Below are 9,717 nucleotides of genomic sequence, written 5' to 3' on the forward strand. Positions count from 1 at the left end.
GCTTCCCCACAACCGAGTCCTGCTTCTCACAGGCAAACGCAGTTACTATTTGTGTACCCTTCCAGTTACATTTGACACATGTATAAGAAAATGCAAATATATATTATTTTTATCTTCTTACTACCCAAATGGTTATTTGTAGGCTTCTAAATTTTTGCATTTCAGAACTAAAAGTATGGTCTGTTAATATAATGCTGCTGTTAAACAGGCGTTGATTCACGTCTCAAATACTCATCAAGCCTCAACTGGGCGCAGTGACTCACGCCTGTAATCCCAGCATTTTAGGGGGCCAAGGTGGGTAGATCACCTGAGGTCAGGAGTTTGAGACCAGCCTGGCCAAAATGGTGAAACCTCGTCTCTACTAAAACTGCAAAAAGTAGCCAGGCGTGGTGGCGCACCCCTGTAATCTCAGCTACTTGAGAGCCTGAGGTGGGAGAATTGCTTGAACCTGGGAGGCAGAGGCTGCAGTGAGCTGAGATCACGCCACTGCACTCCTGCCTGAGTGACAGAATGAGACCCTATCTCAAAAAGAAAAAAAAACTAATCAAGCACCTATTACGTGCCAGACAGACTGCCAGGAGGCAGAATCGTAGAAAAAAGCCCCTGCTTTAGAAGAATTCAGCATGGTGAGAGGTGACAATGTGCTAGTAGCCCTCGCTCTCAGTGCCTCCTCGGCCTCAGTGTCCACTCTGGCGACCTTGAGGAGCCCTTCAGCCCGCCACTGCACTCTGGGAGCCCCTCTCTGGGCTGGCGGAGGCCAGAGCCAGCTCCCTCTGCTTGCTGGGAGGTGTGGAGGGAGAGGCAAGGGTGGGAACCAGGACTGCAGGCAGCGCTCACAGGCCAGTGCGAGTTCAGCCGTAGCGGGCTTAGGTGGCCCAGCACTCGGAGCGGCTGGCCGGCTGGCGCCGCCAACCCAGGGCAGTGAGGGGCTTAACACCTGGGCCAGCAGCTGCGGAGGGTGCCCCGGGTCCACCAGCACTGCAGGCGCGCCCGTACCCCACTTGAATTCTCGCGTGGCCTCAGTCGCCTCGTGCAGGTCCCCAGCCCTGACCCACTGGGAGGTGTGCAAGAGCAAAAGCCTGGTGGCAGGTGCAGCCCTGGGGCAGGCCTGAGGAACAGTGCTGACCTAGGCTGCTGTGCTGAGAAAGAGGCCCAGCGTGGCCTGGCCCCTGAGTGCACTAGACAACAACAAAAAAAGAACATGGGAAGTGTGTGGTAAAGACTTTCACCTTGCACCACCAGAAGTCTGGCCTTTGCTGCTGGAAGGCAGTCTCTTAAGTCCTTTGAATGCTAGGCCTGACAGGAGTGTCTTTGTTTGCCTGGGGGTCTTGGGCCAGTCAGCTAGTAACAATATGATTTAGGGTGAGAGCTTTGAGCCACACCAGCGATGCGATACTGGGTGAGAGCTCTGGGTCACATGGTATCAGCTCAACTCTAGAGGGAGTGAAAACAGATCACCTGTTGGGCAGTCAGCCATGCTTACCTGATGGACCCCCCAATAAAAAACCTAGGTTCCAAGGCTCAGGTAAACTTCCCCAGTTGACAATACTCCATGGGTATTGACACACAGTGTTCCCAAAAGGAGTGAACGCTGCCCTTGGCTCCACAGGACGACCTCTGGAAGCCCGTGTTTGGATCCCTCCTGGACTCTGCCCCATGCACCTCTTCCCTTGACTGGTTTTCTTTTTTTTTTTTTTTTTTTTTTTTTTTTTTTTTTTTTTTTTTTTTGAGACGGAGTCTCGCTCTGTCGCCCAGGCTGGAGTGCAGTGGCCGGATCTCAGCTCACTGCAAGCTCCGCCTCCCAGGTTTACGCCATTCTCCTGCCTCAGCCTCCCGAGTAGCTGGGACTACAGGCGCCCGCCACCTCGCCCGGCTAGTTTTTGTATTTTTAGTAGAGACGGGATTTCACCGTGTTAGCCAGGATGGTCTCCATCTCCTGACCTCGTGATCCGCCCGTCTCGGCCTCCCAAAGTGCTGGGATTACAGGCTTGAGCCACCGCGCCCGGCCGACTGGTTTTCATCTGTATCCTTTCCCTGTAATAAACCATAGCTGTGGGTACCACAGCTTTCAGTGAGTTCTGTGAGTCCTTCGAATGAATCATCCAACCTAAGGGTGGTTCCCCTCAAACTTCCCTCTGAACTCTTCAGGGAAGATAAACATTTTATACACATTTAGAGACTAATTTATACCTGGGACCCAGACAGTTGACTTGACAATCCTCAGGGGTCTGTATTATAGGTGGAGCAACCCAAATCTGAAATCCGAAATGCTCAGAAATTCAGAATGTTTTAAAATCCGAAACTGAGTGCTGACATGGCGCTCGAAGGAAATCTTCATTGGAGCATTTTGGATTTGGGATTTTTTGGTTTGGGATACTCAGCCAGTAAGTATAATGCAAATATTCTAAAGTCCAAAAAGTTCTAAAGTCAGAAACACTTCTGATCCCAAGCATTTCGGATAAGGGATACTCAAACTGTACTGAGTTTTGTGGGATGGCAGCAAATTTGGGCTAGTTTATATTACTGTGTTGCTATTTTTACTACCCAGCGCCACTGCCTGATAATTTTAATCAAGGGCTGTTTATATAGACCTTAAGCCATTTTGCAAGTACTTGCTTTTGGGTTTTAATTCTCTTAGACACAAGGGGGCCCCTGAATCTGGTTATTTTAGGAAAAAACAGGGAGGAAGGTTGGCTTCTGCATTGAAGTAAAGGATTAGAGAAAATAAAAACAAGAGACGAGGCTCTCTCCAACAAGAAGTTCCCATGTTTCTCGTGTTCATGGTTGCATGACCTTAAATTGTGCTATTCACTTTGCATATTGGAAACCAGCCCCCTCCTGTCCCATTCTGCCTCAGGTGGCATTACCCCAGTTTCATCATTTCCTTTTTTGGTGCAGGCTCCCACCCTTTAGTCTCAAGCCTCCAACCACCACCACCACCATTACCCCCCACAATTTTCACGAGTTACCAGACTTTGATAATAGAGTCGGAAGTCAGGGACAGGATTGTTTATCCTCAAAAAATATCAGCATGCTGAGCGTTCAAGGCTAAACCCAAAGTCAGCATGAGTGAGACAGGGTGCAAGAAAGAGCAGAAGGAAGACAAGAGGCTCACTGAGTAAAAGCCATGACAGGTGAACCAACGGGGTTAAAGTGCACAGCCATGCCTAAATGGGGCAGTTGCAGAGGCTTCAGTGTCAGGGACAAAAGAGGAAAAATGGACAGTGTGGGACCCTGGTGTCTAGGACAGAAGTGCCAAGGGACCTGGCTGGGCGCAGTGGCTCATGCCTGTAATCACAGCACTTTGGGAGGCCGAGGTGGGCGGATCATCTGAGGTCAGGAGTTTAAGACCACCCCGACCAACATGGAGAAACCTCATCTCTACTAAAAATACAAAAAATTAGCCGAGTGTGGTGGCGCACGCCTGTAATCCTAGGTACTTCAGAGACTGAGGCAAGAGAATCGCTTGAACCTGGGAGGTGGAGGTTGCAGTGAGCTGAAACGGCACCATTGCACTCCAGCCTGGGCAACAAGAGCAAAACTCCATTTCAAAAAAAAAAGAAGTGCCAAGGGACCCAGAATAAAGCCACACTGTCAGAGAGGTTTTGGCAGATTGAATACCTGACTGACTCTCCTCCTGTCCTCACCTGGCCGAGGCAGTTCTGCAGCGTCCAACATCCCTGGGGGACGGAACAGAGCAGAAAGTGAATCCCACTGGACAGGGGCTGCAACAGACAATAACCAGCAGGGGATTTTGTATTTACTGATGTTCCCTCATGGCTGATTGTGCGTTTTATGTCTTTAACCCAAATAACAAGCCTCAGAACATTGCATGACAGGCTGTGTCTTATTCCTTTAGTGCTAACATCTCCACGTGAGGGAATCCTCTCCTGACCATAAGATCTACAGAGCTTCCCCCGCACTGCCCCCCCATATACCCATATACCTCTCTCTCTCTCTCTCTCTGTTTTTTTTTTTTTTTTTTTTTTGAGATGGAGTCTCACTCTGTCACCCAAACTGGAGTGCAGTGGTGCGATCTTGGCTCACTGCAACCTCTGCCTCCCAGGTTCAAGCCATTCTTGTGCCTCAGCCTCCCGAGTAACTGGGATTACAGGCATGCACCACCATGCCTAGACAATTTTGCATTTTTAGTAGAGCCACGGTTTCACCATGTTGGCCAGGCTGGTCTTGAACTCCTGACCTCAAGTGATCCACCTGCCTCAGCCTCCCAAAGTGCTGGGATTACAGGAGTGAACCACTGCATCCAGCCCCTACATACCTCTTTCTTATCCTCTTGTTTTATTTTCTTCATAGCACTCAGCACCCTCTGACATGCTTATTTGTTTAATCAATCTATGTCTTTATGTGTGAAGTGGCTTGCTTATATATGCACAGTTGAGTCTTGTTTTTTTAATCTATTCATGATAGTCTTTGTCTTTTAATTGGCGTATTTAAGACCATTCACACTTGAAGTAATTATCGATGTAGTTGGCTGTATACCTACGATGTTTGTAGCTGTTTCCTGTTGTTGCTCCTTTATTTCTTTTTTTTTCTTCCATTTGTATGGTGTATTAGTCTACAGGGACAGAACTAATAGGATATATATATAAAGGTTAGTTACTATTAAGTATTAACTCACATGATCTCAAGGTCCCACAATAGGCCATCTGCAAGCTGAGGAGCAAGAAGAGCCAGTGCGAGCACCAAAACTGAAGAACTTGGAGTCTGATGTCTGAGGGCAGGAAGCATCTCATGTGGGAGAAAGATATAGGCTGGGAAGCTAGGCTAGTCTGGTCTTTTCACATTTTTCTGCCTGCTTTATATTCTAGCTGTGCTGGCAGCTGATTAGATGGTGCCCACCCAGATTAAGAGTGGGTCTGACTTTCCCAGCTCACTGACTTAAATGTTAATCTCCTTTGGTAATACCCTTACAGGTATACCTAGGATTAATACTTTGCATCCTTCAATCCAATTAAATTGACACTCAGTATTAACCATCACATATGGTTATATTATTTATATGATTCCATTTTCGCTCCTCTCTTGGCAAATCAATTATACTTTTTAAAAACATATTTTTAGTGGTTGCCCTAGAATTTGCAGTATATATGAACAACTAATCTTGACCACTTTCAAGTAACGCTACATCACTTCTCAAATAGTGCAGCTACCTCATAACAGAGTGCTTCTAATTGCCCCTTCCCATACTTTGTAACTTTGCTTTCACACATTAACTCATACACAAGTTATAATCATCCAATACATTGTTGCTATTATTTTGAACAAACCACATTAAAAATATATATTTATGTACTGCCTGTCCTCCTCTGGAATGTAAGCACCATAGGTGCAGAAATGCAGTCATACTCACCTTTGTAGAGCCAAATCCTAAAACAACATCTGGCAGAAAAGGGTATTCAGCAAACAATTGTTGAATGAGCCAATGGAATGTTACTTTCTTCTTACTTAGTTAGCTCAATGAGCTATCAAATATTGTTTAAAAATTGAATGTAAAGTGAAACCCCAGAGGTGTGGCCCAAACTGGAATGACTGTTGGTTGATACTTTGAGTGGGTAGAGCTTTCAATAGGAAAGGAGAGGGTTATAAATCCTCACTTAATCTCCCCCCCAGTACCCTGGAGACAAGAGCCTAGGAGAGATAAGGTGAGTAGTGAAGTTCTTATTTACTCTTTTTGGGGCCTGGTTGGACAGTTATAGTATTTTGCTGCCCAATTTTTAACTTATACTCAACAACTGTTTTAACTTTGTGGTTAATTTAATGCATATTATTTCCAAGCCTGTGTCTATCGAATGAAATAAACAGATACTGTTTTCCGCAGAGTAGTTAATGTAAATGAGAAAGAGCAAATGTACATGTAGAGAAGGCCTTTTGAAGGTTTTTATTGTCTATGCATGATATACATACTATCAGACATATTAAAGTATCCCCACACCTGCATCACACATTAAATATAATTTTAAAAATTATTTAAGAGTTAAGTGGTGTTTCAGTTGATTGGTTGACATAATATGCTTAGTAGAATTTAAAAATATTTATTATTTGGACAATTACATTTTTTCCACCTCAAGCAAGTGTCAGATAGTTTTGTACCCAGTTGAAAAGAACATAGGCCCCAGCCACATCGTGCTATAGTGTCTAATGGGTAAGCTAAGTCTTCCTGCACCTACAGATCTACTCCATGTATGCTTGGAAGATTTAATTCAAATGATCTGACCCTGGGGTATTCCTTCAGGGTTCTACGTCCCCAGGGAACTATGCCAAGATGAGAACTCAAAGTTCTCACACAAATTTTTCTAGGACTCGCTCCAGTCTTTTGACAGCAATGAGCCATGTGATGACTCACTTTATTTATTCTCCAAGAAGTCTCAAAAACCTGGGTAGATAAAAGTCTCTTTCTTAACTCATATATTTTTCATCTAAATACATTTGTAAGCCTTGGAGGTATAAGTCAATCTCTTGTGCGTTTTGGAAACATGAATCAATTCATTAGGCCCTAGTTGAAAGGAAATTTAGTTTCTGAAAATGAAATATAGGGCTCTCTGGAGAAGATGCTTTTTATACAAGCTTGCAGTAGACCTCCCTCCTTAATCATTTTACAATGTAAGTGACCATCACCTCCTCCACAGTAATATTGTTTGGTTGTTTGTGTACTAAAAGTGCCATGTAAATACTTATGATCTTTTTTAGAAGGGCTGGTTCTATGTAGGAGACTATGTTTGCTAGTAACATGTCAAACTCAACTAATTCAGTCTTTTGCTAACATGTCATATGTTAGAAAAGTAGAGAGAAATAATTTATAATCAATCACTGTAAATTTAAAGTTATACTGAAGCTACAATAAAGCTATACTTTAAAGCTGTACTGGAACCCTTGGTTGTGTTTTTATCATTGTTATCTTCCAACTTTAAAATATTCTTTCTTTGTTGTATTATATACTTAAAGCAAAAATAAGGCTACATCTTTCTAAACTAGCAAATCTAAATTCAGGACTAGCCAGGAGAGATTTTAGTTCCAGTGACACATTCTTATCTGCTGGTTGTAATAAAGATAGGCCATTCTGATCCATTAGTGAAACTAAGGTAAATGTTAAGGATATTTCTATTGATAATATATTTAGAATTGACATCTTATATTCTGGCCCAAAACATCGCTAAAACTGGTGGTCTCCTAAATTAACTCCTTATAATTTTTATTATCTAGAAAACTCACTAAAAATCTGCTTTTGCCTAACTATTCAAGTCATTGAGAAAAACGTGCTTGTTTTGCCTCAATGATCCAGAATGACTGTTAACATTGTCAGCAGAATGTCACTGCAAAGAAACTGGCTCCCTTTCCAAGGTGTATTCAGCAGATAAGAGCAAAGGGCAAAGTATGAATGCATGGGAGGTGAAACAAGGTTATGAAGACCCTTGAAGGCTGGATGTGATGGCTCCCACCTGTAATCCCAGCACTTTGGGAGGCCAAGGCAGGAGGATGGCTTGAGCCCAGGAGTTCAAGACCAGTCTGAGCAACACAGGGAGACCCTATCTTTAAAAATATAGAAAACTTAACCTGGTGTGGTGATATGCACCTGTGGTCCTAGCTACTTGGGAGGCCGAGATGGGAGGATCCCTTGAACCCAGGAGGTCAAGGGCCCAGTGAGCCATGATCACACCATTGCTCTGCAGCCTGGGCAGCAGAGCAAGACCCTGTCTCAAAAAGAAAAAAAAAAGGTGGGGGGTGGGCAGTTAAAACTGGAAGAAACTAAGGAGATGATCTGATTCCACACCAATTCCTCATGTTATAGTTGAGGAAACTGACATCTCTTTGTGACCCTGCCTCAGGGCTGGAACCCACACATCTGGCACATTGTAAAATTTGGGAATTGAAGGTAGGCCTTGCCAGCTTGGACATCATGTCCCTGGCTGGGCCCAGTGCTGGGTGGGGCAGCTCTGAGGGAAGCTGTTCCCTCCTCAGCTTGGTTACTGTTGGGAAGCAGGCCCAGGAGCATGTCCCCTATGGCATGTCGGTGGTGGAGTGCAACACCCCCATGATGAAGTGGTTGTATGAACTAAGGAAGGCATGGGAGACCCCAGCAGCTGAAGGCTGGACTTCCACTGGACTTGGAATTTGGCACAGGACAGATCTTAAAGAAGCAATTGGCCCCTTGTCCTCTGTTACATCCATTCCCTGGATCTGGGCATGCCACAGGCTGCTCTTTGGTGTAAACTTGGTATGGAGACAAAGCCTTGGAGGCTGAACCGGCATCCTTGGGCAAGGACTGACCTTGGAGGGAGTTGTTCTTGACTTTGGACATCCTCACCCCCCAACCTCATATACATGGTTTTTGACATGAGTGTACCCCTGCTTAGTTCCTCTTGTGGGGCTGCATTTGGGGTGCTTTGCCCTCCACAATGAGAGTGAAGGGCCAAGGGATTCCCCCAAGGCTGTCTCCCTGGTGGCTTTGTTTCTTCCTTCCTTCCTTGGCCTCTGACCTTTGCTGACTTCCTCTTCCTTACTCAGCAGGCTCTGGCTCCCTGGGAACTCACCTTGGGTTGGGGCAGGGAGGAGGGGGCCTATCTATTGCTTTTTCCAAACCTTCCTAGTGAGAAGTGACAACATGCTAGCATCCCTCACTCTCGGTGCCTCCTCGGCTTCAGTGTCCACTCTGGTGGCACCTGAGGAGACCTTCAGCCTGCCACGGCACTGTGGGAGCCGCTCTCTGGGCTGGCCGAGGCTGGAGCTGGCTCCCTCTGCTTGCAGGGAGGTGTGGAGGGAGAGGTGCAGGCAGGAACCGGGGCTGCGAGCAGCGCCAGTGGGCCAGCACGAGTTCTGGGTGGGCGCGGGCCCGTCGGGCCCTGCACTTGGAGCAGCTAGCCAGTGCCGCTGGCCCCAGGTAGCGAGGGACTTAGCACCCTGGCCAGCAGCTGTGGAGGGTGCACCAGGTCCCCCAGCACTGCTGGCCCACCCATGCCACACTCAAATTCTCGCTGGGCCTCAGCCACCTCCCCAGGGGGCAGGGCTCAGGACCTGAAGCCCACCATGCCCAGGCCCCACACCCCTCCCTGCCCCCCCACCCTGTGTGGGCTCCCATGTGGCCTGCACCTCCCTGACAAGCACCATCCCCTGCTCCTCAGAGCCTGGTCCCATCGACCACCCAAGGGCTGAGGAGTGCTGGCACGTGGAGCGGGACTGACGGGCAGCTCTACCCATGGCCCCGGCATGGCATCCACCAGGCAAAGCCAACTGGGCTCCTGAGTCAGGTGGGGACTTAAAGAACTTTTATGTCTAGCCAGAGGATGGTAAACGCACCAGTCAGCATTCTGTGTCTAGCTCAAGGTTTGTAAATGCACCAATCAGCACTCTGTGTCTAGCTAATCTAGTGGGGACTTGGAGAACTTTTCTGTCTAGCACTCTGTGTCCAGCTAAAGGATTGTAAACGCACCAGTCAGCACTCTGTGTCTAGCTCAAGGTTTGTAAATGCGCCAATCAGCACTCTGTCAAAATGGACCAATCAGCTCTCTGTAAAATGGACCAATCAGTTCTCTGTAAAATAGACCAATCAGCTCTCTGTAAAATGGACCAATCAGCAGGATGTGGGTGGGATCAGACAAGGGAATAAAAGCAGACTTCATTCTTGAAGTTAGCAAGACCAAGAACCCACCAATTCCGGACACATTTTGGTGACCCAGATGGGACTATCGCCTATTGCTGAGC

The sequence above is a fragment of the Colobus angolensis genome, unplaced genomic scaffold (assembly GCF_000951035.1).
Source record: "Colobus angolensis palliatus isolate OR3802 unplaced genomic scaffold, Cang.pa_1.0 Scaffold51, whole genome shotgun sequence".
Taxonomy (NCBI): domain Eukaryota; kingdom Metazoa; phylum Chordata; class Mammalia; order Primates; family Cercopithecidae; genus Colobus; species Colobus angolensis.